This window comes from Vombatus ursinus, unplaced genomic scaffold (genome assembly GCF_900497805.2).
Source record: "Vombatus ursinus unplaced genomic scaffold, bare-nosed wombat genome assembly UNPS02005286.1, whole genome shotgun sequence".
In the NCBI taxonomy this organism is placed as follows: domain Eukaryota; kingdom Metazoa; phylum Chordata; class Mammalia; order Diprotodontia; family Vombatidae; genus Vombatus; species Vombatus ursinus.
Genome location: NW_020945064.1, coordinates 10,553,559 through 10,565,207, shown reverse-complemented (window position 1 = coordinate 10,565,207; position 11,649 = coordinate 10,553,559).

Sequence of the window (11,649 nt, the reverse complement as noted above, 5' to 3'; positions counted from 1 at the left end):
TTCTTCTTCTTCTTCTTCTTCTTCTTCTTCTTCTTCTTCTTCTTCTTTCCTTCAAGTCCAATAGTCTACTATGTGGTTACTCCTCGAAGAACTATTCCCTTTGACTTCTATGTGAATTAAGCAGCTTTCAAATGTGCTGACTTAGGAAGGTAGAATTGGGTTAAGGAGGAGATTCAAGTACAATATAATAAGGGGGGTCATAAGAAGTAACAGTAGGATAATGGTTCACAAATCTGTTTCATTTCCTATGGTGTTTGCTTATGAGATGGCGTTCGAGTGTAATGAAAGTAAAAAAAAAATTACAAAGGGGCATAGTAGGGGATACCCTTAGAGATAAAGGGTCACAAGAAGACTATTCTGCTAGTACATGGAACAGCCCATTTGTTTTCTTTTTTGTATGCATAAGAAATCTCCTATTGCTTTGACTATAAATTCAGTTTATAAAGTGCCCTATGGGGGAATCAACTTCAATGAAAGTCTTCTGATGCCTTACTGTGGCAAGGAGGTGAACTTGGGTTCACAAAGCTCTGCTAGCTGTGATAGGTACTAATAAACAGCAAAGGTTCTGAGCATGGGCCATGTCTCATCTGGGGACCAGCCTAGCTAAGTTTGGAGAGGATCATCAGTAGCTTGATTGTAAAAAAAAATGATTTTTTAAAAAGCCTTAACTCTTTTTTAAAAAATATATTCAATTTATTTACTTTCCCCAAATTAATTTTGTTATTTTTTCCTGATTAACACACGTTTATTTTCTCTCCCTCCCATCACTCAATTGAATAATAGAACAAATATGCAGAATCAAAGAAAACAAATTCTCACATTGGCTATATCTAAAAATATATGTCTCATTCTGCACCTTAAGCCCCTTACCTCTCTTAAAATAAAAGCCTGTGGTGGCTGTGAAGGCACCACAATAACTAGGAGGGTGCATGGGTCAGCTGCAATAATCAGAGAGCCATCCAGTTTGAGAATCCATGGTCTTGTGGGCTCTAGCTATTATTTGGTGCATAGTATGTGGCAAGCAGGAACATGGGAAGAGACAGGATTTTAAATGAGGGCTGGAGGATCAAAGGACCAGAGAATTCAAATTGAAAGATATCTTAGAGTAAGCAGACTTTATCATTGGTCCTCTAGAATCATGGCTGATCATTGTGTTGGCCAGAGTTCTAACGTCTTTCAAAGTTATTTTTCTTTGTAACGTTATCACTGCATAAATAGCCCTTCTCACTTCACTCTGTGTATATATATATATATATAAAAGTCTGTCCACTTTCCTCTGAAAGTATCCATTTCATCATTTCTGATGGCACAAAATTTTTCCTTTATACTCATATGCCACAATTTCTTTAGCCATTTCCCAATTAATAGCTACCCCTTAGTTTCCATTTTTTGCTATTATACAAAGAGCTGCTATAAATGTTTTTATAAATCGATCTTCTCCCTCCTTTAATCACTTTGGGCTATAGCTCCAGCAGCGGTTTCCCTGAGTCAAAGGGTAAATACAGTTCAGTGACATAATTCCAAAACGGCTTCCAGAATGGTTATGTCAATTCACAGCCCAACCAACAGTGCCTATTTTCCTTCAGTTCTCCCAATCCTTGTCATTTTCCAATTTTGTCATCTTGTCAATGGGATAAATATGAGTTGGAGCCCCAGGGTTGCTTTAATGTACATTTCTCTATTGATATGAGCATTCTTTCCTCCCCCCCATATGACTGTTGATAGTTTAGATTTCTTCCTTTGAAATGCTTGTCCACATCCTTTGCTCATTATTCATTGGGAAACGATTCTTAGTCTCAGAAAGTGGAATCAATTCTTCATATCAGACCTTTATTACTCTAGCAACTCTTGAAGGTCATCTACTAAATCATAGCGGGTCGTTCTTTGCGCAGACTTCAGTTTCTTCATCTTTAAAATTAGGCCAGATGACAGCATAGCATTAGAAGGTTTACAAAGTGTTTTCTTCATAGCTACTATATGAAGCAGGCAGTACGAGCGTTATCATTCACATTTTACAGACGAGGAGGCTGAGATTTAAAGAAGGACAGCCATTTATCCTGGCTCACAAGGGTAGGAAGTGGTAGAGCTGAAATTTGAACTCAGATCCCTTGACTCAAAGCTCAATGCTCTTCCTGCTGTCTCTTAAGACATGCTTCCAGTACTAACATTCTGTGATTCTGTAATTCTGTGATTCTAGATGATTTCATGATGATAGAATCACCCTAATAATAGCTATGAGAGTTCATGGAATCTCAAATCCCAAAACATAAAACAACTAGTGTGAAGAAACCCTCTTTCCCATATCCTGCTGTTACTGGAACATGGAATTATAGAGTGTTATAGCTGGAAGAGACTTAGAAGGTCATCTGTTTAGTCCAACCACCTTGTTTTTTTGCTGATCAGAAAGCTGAGGCTCAGAGAGGTCAATTGACTTTTTTTTGTTTTATTTTTTCTTTCTTTCTTTTTTTTTTTCATAGTGAGGCAATTGGGGTTAAGTGACTTGCCCAGGGTCACGCAGCTAGTACGTGTCAAGTGTTTGGTCTGAGGCCGGATTTGAACTCAGGTCCTTCTGACTTCAGGGCCAGTGCTCTATCCACCGTGCCACCTAGCTGCCCCTCTTTCTTTTCTTTTTTTTTTTTTTTTAACTAGGCAATGGGGTTAAGTGACTTGCTTAGGGTCACACAGCTAGTGTCAAGTGTCTAAGGCAGTATTTGAATTCAGGTCCTCCTGACTCCAGGGTCAGTGCTCTATCTACTGTGCCTCAATTGGCTTTTAAGTCAAACAGCATTGACTGGCAGAGGCAACTCCTAATTCCCAGTCCAATCTTCCAGCATTTCAGGCTAGAGCCTGTGAGAAGGAAATTAATTGAAATAAAATGTCTCTGCCTTGGAAGAACTTCTGTAGGCCAAGTCCTCCCTGTGGAATGGAAGAGGAAAGAGAGCTTTAGGCAGCTAAAGAGAGACCTCGGGTTTAGTTTCTTATGCTGCTTTCTGCAAGGCTGCTTCCCCAAGGGAAAGGGAGTCCTTCTCAGACCTCCAGTGTGAACTCACAATTTATAGGCTTTCAAATGAGCTATGTTTCCTCCTCTCTGGTGGGAGGGATGCTATCTGGGAGTTGAAGTCTTGCTTATGGGGAGGATAAAAAGGAAAAAGGACATATATGGTCTGTGAGAACCTTGGGAAATCCTTTGTGCTCCATTAAGGAGATAAAGAGTCCCTTTCCCAGTAACAGAAAATTCTCCCCAGACCACAGAACTCCTGCTGTGAAGCCACCACAGCAACTAGGAGGATGCATGGGTCAGCTGCAATAATCAGAGAGCCATCCAGTTTGAGACTCCATGATCTTGTGGGCTCTAGCTATCATTTGGTGCATAGTGTGTGGCAGGCAGGAACTTGAGAAGAGACAGGATCTTAGGTGAGGGCTGGTGGATGGAAGGAACAGAAACTTCAAATTGGAAGAGATCTTAGAGCAGGGGTTCTTAACCTGAGTCTATAGACCCTCAAAGGGCCCATGGATAGATTTCAAGGGGAACTTGGGTGGGAAAAATGGCATCTGTATGTTTATTAATCTCAGATAATTGAAATTTAGCATTTCTTTCGATTATGAATGTGGGCAACAAACATTACTTTGAGAAGTCATCTGTAGGCTTCAGCAGACTACCAAAGCACTTTATGACACAACAAAGACTAAGATCCCCTGCCTTAGAGGGAATCCCCTCCTTTTACAGAGAGAGAAAGGGAAGCTCATAACAGAAGTGACTCGCCCAAAGTCATACAGGTAGTAAGTGGAAGTAGCAGGATTCGAACTCAGATTTAATAACTTTAAACCCAGTGTTCTTATGAGGGCAGCATGAAGAGAGATGTGGGAAGGGCTGCTGTCCTATAAGTTTTGGGAACGGAGTAGGGTGCCGTTGGCCAGTGTAGACAAAGAGAGTCAAAAAGTTGAAAACTGGCCTGAGTTTGGCAGGGCTCTGCCTGGGTTCTCATTTCCTCACAAAGGGTGGCAGAAAGAGACATTTCATTTCTCTCCTTCTCTTCTTCTCTTTTAGAAACCACAACTTCATCTTAATCCATTCAGAATTACAGTCAGACTTTTGAAGGCATCCCAACGCCCTAATGCCTGGGTCCATGATGAGATGGATCTCTACATTCTTGATTTGGTGTCTGAAAAAGCTTCACCCAGGCTTTGTTTTCACTAGAGAAGCAATATGTAATAATAGTTGTTAAAATAATTGTATTTCTGTTTTTACATCTGTAACGATTAAGTTAAACAGTATGAAGCCCATTAAACTATTTCATGACGTGCTGCCATAAATTTCCTTCCTTCCCACTGCTACTATTATTCCAGAGTAAACTTTTGAGATCAGGCTCCTGCCACAGAGAGTTATTTATAGCAGCTCATTCATCAATAAAAACTTCAAAAAGAAATCTGTTACTCTTCTATGGGGAGGCCAAAGAAAACTAACATAAAGACAACCCTGTTAAGAAACAAAGCTAAGGAGACCACAAAGACACTGAGTTAAGTACAATCATGACTTCTAACAAATACCATGAAGCAGGAAGATTGTTGGCAATGTGAATCCATTTAAGGAGCTTGGCTCTTATTGGTAGATTAAAATAAACTGTTAAACAGTTGTATTTATGTTGGCTTCAAAGCCACCAGCCCCCTCCTTGGGTTTTATACATGTAATAGATTTGTGATCTCGCCATATTTAAACAAGCCTTTTCATCTTGAGCAAATGCAAGTATGGTCGCATCCTATTACTTATTTACTGCACGCCGGACTCACAGTTCTCTAGGTTGTCGGTTGATGGGCAGTGAAGAGCACTGGATTGAATGTCAGAAGACCTGGGTCTGAGACTCATCTCTGCAACCTGATAGCAATTCACATTGTTTTTCTCAGCTTGCTTGCTCATCTGGAAAATGAAAATCCTAACACTTATACTGCCCACCTCGTCAGGTTGTTGTAAGGATTAGATAAGATAATACGTGTAAAGTGCTTTGGAACCAGAAGATGATACATAAATGAGAGCCATTATCAAGATGGCTCTTGATCTAAATCAAAAGATAAAGGTGCTTCACTCCATAGCTCCACCCAAAGCATTATTATTTCAGAGAAAGGTTAAACTGAGGCATGCAGATAGGAAGATCACATGACTAGCTGGTAGCAATGTTAGGAACTGATTGCAATATAGGGCAGACCTTCCCAGACAGTTGAATAGGGGCAGTTGCTGATCTATGATTGTGATGGGATGGTTCATCATCCATCATCCATTGGTTGAAGCCCAATTTTTCAGGATCTCTTCGTACCTCTTAAAGTGAACATCTGACAAGAAGGTAAGCACCTACCAAACCATTGCTACTTTCTTCTATCCTACAGTATTCATTTATTGAGCACCTTCTGTATGTTAGCCAAATCAAATGACAATATTTGGAAAGTGCTTGGCAAATCTTATGGCATTCTATAAATGCTAGCTACTATTGCTGCTGCTAATACTACCATAGTTGGGGTTTAAGAGATGAAATCACTTGATAATGACTCTAGAATGAGGTCTTGTGTTAGTGATTCCTGCCAACAAACCATCCTGTTTCTTGAAGTGCTATAGAAATTATGTAAAAATTAGAATCTTTATGGTACATTTTGCAGTGATCTATCACTATTTGGGAGTGGTTTAATCTCTTTGGGAGGATAGGAGACCAAGTGCTATGAATTCTGAAGGCTGGTTATGAAAGCATGTCATATAATCTATATCTGTCTGTCAATCTCTCTCTCTCTCTCTCTCTCTCTCACTCATCTGTCTTTCCATCCATCTATCTAATTTATTTAGACTAAGTCTCTCCATACATCTATCCTTATTCCTCTCTCTTTCTTTTCCTCTCCCTTTCCTTCCCTCTTCCTTTTCCTCTCCCACCCCCATGGATCCTGGATAGCTTTTTATCCCTACCAGGTATACTTCTCAACTGGCTCTCACCACTAGAGATCCATGCTCTTTTGGGGACACAAAAGATGAAGGAATCTTCCTTGGGAGCATCCAGGGTACTGGCCTAGAAGGAAATAAACATATTCATGACACAAGAGAATAGTAGAACCATCTGCTGGCCAATATGGGGGTTGTCTATTCTGGTTATAAAAGATCTAACCCTTCTACTCCCATGCTTAGAAACACTGCTTTCCAAATAAGTCCCCAGGGACTTTATACCAGGGGAATCATAGCTGTCTTTAGCTAGGAGGGCCAGTTCCACTTTGGGTATGCTGGTAGATACAGGGCACTGCCAATCATTTACAAACATTACAATAAGATTTAGCGGAAAACGTAAACAGGTTCATGTCTAGGCCTAGACCCTTATTTGCTACATGACTATGGGTAAAACCCTAAACCTCATTGGCTTTCACTTTCTTCACGTGTAAGAGAGATTATAATACTTACTCTACCTTCCTCACAGGGTCGTTATGGAGAAAATACTTCATAAAGTTCTATGTAAATGTAACTTGTTGTCATCACCATTGTTACCATTGTTGTTGTGAAACACTGGATTGTCCACAATGACAGCTCTGAATTGCTATTATTTATTCAAATCATGTCCATAATCATGACATTGCGGAATGAATGAACTCAGCTGCATTTTGGATTCCCTGAATGTCTCATGCTCTTTTTCAAATGTCTGGGGTTTGATAAAACCCCAAAGATATTTGCCAAGCCCCTTTCCCCTTAATTTTTAAACCCATGTGTATTTTAAGGGATATTTAATCCATATGTTTTTTATTCATTTGCTCTTAACTCATCAAATTGTTGTTTGGAAAGGGCTATTTGATGTTAAAGGAGCCTTTAGAGTCAAGTTATAAGTCTTTTAAAGTCCTCTTTGCCCAACTCTGAAATTTTAAAAAAAAGTTATATTTTGCCAATCATCAAAGATCACCCAATCCAAAAAGGTTCATGTATGGTTCAGAATTTCAAAGCTGTTAATTCTAAGTGGGTTGTGAAATTGGCAAAACACCACTCCAGCCCCCATCATTCCATTCCATGTCAATTTCTACTCAAAGAATATGGTACCATGACCACAGCTCCCCTTGTTGCCAGTAAGCCAGACCTGCCAATATCCACTTGTGTACTCAACAAGGGCCAACTACAAATCCATGCTGGAAGAGGCATAAGGAATATTTAAATCCATTTATTTTTATTACCTTGGAAAAGGGAAAACTGGAAAAAATTTTCATGTATTAATTTTTTGGGGGGACAGGAGGTCTTTTTCACAATCAAGTTTGAATCCATTCAAACAACTTATCTATGGAATTCATACAATTTCTCTTCCCATGGTTCACATTTATATCCATATTGATGGAGGTAAGCATGGTGTAGGAGAAAGACTAGGGTCTAGGGCTAGAGCCCTAGTTCTGTCTTTTATGATTCTCAATTTCCTCATATATAAAATGGAAGTAATAATAGTCATACTACCTGCCTTATAGGACTGTACCAAGGAAAGTGCTTTATAAAGTTCTGTTTAAATAGGAGCTACTATTAAGCATAGTTATCACCATAGGGCCACAGGGTCTATGAAAGGAGGAGGAATTCCTCCATGGGACAAAGTCAAAGCACTAGGCTGGAGAGAATTTCCCTGAAAAGCACTGCCTGGGAACTTAGAATCTATATTTCCTTTATGGCCTGTCTTCTTTGTCCATTGTTTCCTTTACATGTCCTTCCTTCCCTCTTTTCTCAATTCTCCATGTCTTTACTCCTTAATCTATCTACTTGCTCACCTTCCAGTAGCTCCCTCTGTATCCCTACTTTTCAGCTCTTTTCCCCACTAAATTATCTCATTCCTTTCAATTTCTCATTTGAATTACCCTCTAATGATATTAATCAATGATATCAATGGAACTACCAAATTGCTAGTTCCACCATCTAAATCTTAAATGCTACCTCCCTAATTGTTACCAACTGGCACCATGGTATGAAAAGACTAAATGATAATGACATCTTGCATTTGAATATCTCTATGCTTTTTGAAATGTTATTTCATTTGGCTTTGGATTCAGGGGACTTGGGTTTAGATCCCAAATCTGTCACTTATTATTTGTGTAACCTTGAGCAAATCATTCACAGCCAGGTCTTGATTACTACAAATAGGAATCCCCTGAAATGGTCACATCTATTTGAATTTGTGCTATTTGAAGTTATGATTATATAAAATACAGTAGCTGGTTCTAGCCCAATGGAAATATTCAGTGCAAATTTGAGTAATGTGACCATTTCAGGAGATTCATTATTTGCACTAATTTGAAGGCAACTTAAATGAGAAATTGAAAAGAATACAATAACCCAGTGGGAATGGGAGGTGAAAAGTAGGGGGGCAGGGAAGGTAAGTAAGTGGATAGGTTAAGGAATAAACTCTTTTGGCCTCAGGTTCTTAATCTGTAAAATGATTGGACAGGATAATCTCTAATCTGCTTTCCAATTTTAACCCTATAATCCTGTGATGCTGAGATTCTCACATGATTTTCATGAGGTAGATAGAAACTATGCAATATTTAAGAGAGGAGGTGATCTTATCATGGAGACACAGGATGTTAGAGATGGAAATGACTTTATCAGAGGTCTTCTGATGCAATTCATTAATTTTAAAGATTGAGAAAATGAGTCTCAGATAATTTTAAAGCCTTATTCAAGATCACACAGTTAGATAATGATAGAACTAGGACTAGAACCCTGGTCCCCAGAATTCCAGCTGAGTGTTTTTTCTACCAAACTATACTTTTACTGGAGCAAGTATTATTGTCCTCATTTGACAAATAAAGAAACTGAGCTCTAGAGAGAGGTTAAGTGATATACCTAAGGTCACATACAGGGTTAGTAGTAGAACTGGGACTAAACTCAGTCATCTATAAGCCAGGTTTTCTTTGACAACAACATGTAGCCTATTTGGATGGATGTTTGAAAGACACTCTTTGCAACTTTTTCCAATTTCCTTTCAGTAACCAGTTTAGCTTTGTGGCTTTGAGTAGGTCATTTTTCCTTGGGATCTCTGTTTCCTCCTCTATAAAATGCAGAGAATGGGGTAGACTGCATGATCTACAAGGTCACGTCTAGCTTAAAAATCTCAGATTCTAAGATACTCACAGAAATGAAACTAGGGTGAGTCAACTGGGCTTTGTCCTGGGGTGCCAAGATGAGAGGGTGCTGACAATACTTGTACTATTTCAGAACTGAACTCAACAACAAGTCAGCAAAAATAATTAAAATGGGACACCTGTTTGAGCTCCTCCCTGTTCCAGCCCCTCCCTACTCTCTTCCTTTCCAGAAGCTGCCTCTGTATCTTGGGCTCTCTGTCTCTCCCCTCCCGCTCCCCACCCCAGCATGGTGACTCAGGTTTCTCACTTCACATGGTACTGGGTCTCAAGGTTTAAGGTCTTTACAATGAGGTCTCTCAGAGCATGATTACTACTGGTCAACTCCTATCCTAGTGAACTACTAGTCAATTACTGAACTACTGGTCAACTCCTATCCTAGTGGCTTTTGTTTGCTGGCAGCTCCTCCACTTTTCTAGCCTCCTTAACTTCATCCCCAGAACCTCCATTTGAGGAAGCACCACAGACTACTTCTCTAACCTATGGACTGGTAGTGTCCCCCTTGCCCCTTATTTCTCAGCTTCCATTTATTTGAGTGTTGTCTTCACTGTTAAGATGTAAACTCCTTGAGGGCAAGGATTGTCTTTCTTTCAGTTTGTATTTGTATTCCAAACACTTTGCAGGGTACTTGGCACAGAGTAAGTGCTTAACAAATGGTCTATCTACCTATCTGTCTGTCTACTATCTCTTTCCTTTTAATTACTTATCTGTCATTTATCTACATCATCTATCTACCCAGCTATCATCTCTACTTTATCTATTTTATCTATTGATATCTATCATCTATCTATCCATCTATATCTATCTAGATCTTATCTATCATTGGTATATCTATAATTTATCTATTCTATCTGTAGACTTATCTATTTTATCTAGTATCCATCTACCTTCTAACTACCATATCTCTCTCTCTCTCTTTTCTTTCTTCTCTAATCTATTTCCCTGCTACATTCAATGAATTTGTCTTTAAAAGTTCTTCTCAGAATAGCTTTCATCCCATTTGCCCCAAGGAGTATCGTGTGGTGCTTGCTTGAAGTTTCAGAAATGCTTTCCCCAACTCAGACCTTGATTTTGTACAGAGTTGTTCCATTTCCCACAGAACCAGGAGAAAAGGTCTATTATTATATTTCTACATCACAAGAATTCTGTAAGAATTAAATGAGACAAACCTTTGAAAAGTATGAGGTAGCTCCTCAAATCCCAACGATCCCTAACTTCTGCTGGGGGAACAACCCACTCATCCCACATCTCTTATCAGCTTGTCTGGCAGGCTTCTGTAGGAGTGAAATTCTTTTCAGGCAATTCAAGACTTTTTAGACAGTTTAGCTTCCCTACGGATGTCTCATAAGGCAACAGCTTGGATGTTTATAAATGGCCCCTGGGTCTTTCCAACCTCTGGCCTCTATTGACAAATAAATGACTGACTCACTGGATTAAAAATATGCTTCTGGTTAAAAGTTGTGTGGAGGTATTAAAAGTTTGTTGTGTCTACTCAGATTGTACTGCCCCAGCCTCCGTATGGGGCAGCTGACTTAAATATAAATATAAATAGAGATAAATGTTTCCTTCTCTGTTTTAGTCACTACTGTATATTCTGAGTTCACAGTGAGAAAAGGAAGTCACAGGGAAAAGAGAGAATTAATTGGTTGCAAGAAGTATTTTTACTTAGAGCCTATATATCAAGTGATAGGTAGCTTCTGAAGCCCACCAATTGTCTTCAGAACGGAACAATGGAAAAGGCTCCAAATGTCCCATGTGCCCACCCTGGGGCCAATATTTTCATCTGGAGAGGGCACTGGCCTGGTGCATTCTGCATTTGTCAGGCAGCTGTTTTGTGTGATTTTATCTGATGGTTTCTACAAGTCTTGACCCTGGCAATGGACAGTGGGTGGTGTCAGGGTCAGAGACATGGTTAGGTCCCATTGCTCTAGGAAAAAGTTTACCTTTCTGCCTCTCTGTTTTCTAGCTACATCACAGCATTCTAGAATTTAGAGCTAGAAGGAATTTCATCTTGTCCCAAATCTCTCACTTTACAGATAAAGGAACTAAGTACCAAAGAAGGGAAATTACTAGACTAAAACCAGACAGACAGTATATGGTAGGTCCAGGATTCAAATCAAAGACATATGACAAGGATTTCTGATTTACCCCTGGAGGGCATCTCCTCTCCCTACCAAGCCCCTTTTGCTCTTCTGTTCTCTCTTCTTTCTCCTTTCACCCTCAATTAGTTATTCAGTTGGAAGGGTCCCCATAAATTCATTCACAATGGAGGATTAATAGCCATTAAGGCTGAATGTGCTATCTTTCTCAGTCACTTTTGCACCTTAGCAGGGGAACAAAAGTCTTAATTCAAAGGAATAAAATGCTAATTGTAGTACAGTATCTCCTCTGGAATACTCCCAACTTTCCCTTGCAGGTTGGGCTCCCCAGTAGGCAACTACTAAAGAAGGTACTCTGTGGTTCTGCATTCCTAAAGTTACAGCTCCAAGCCCCCACCAATGCATTTATCTTCAATAGTCAGCCAGT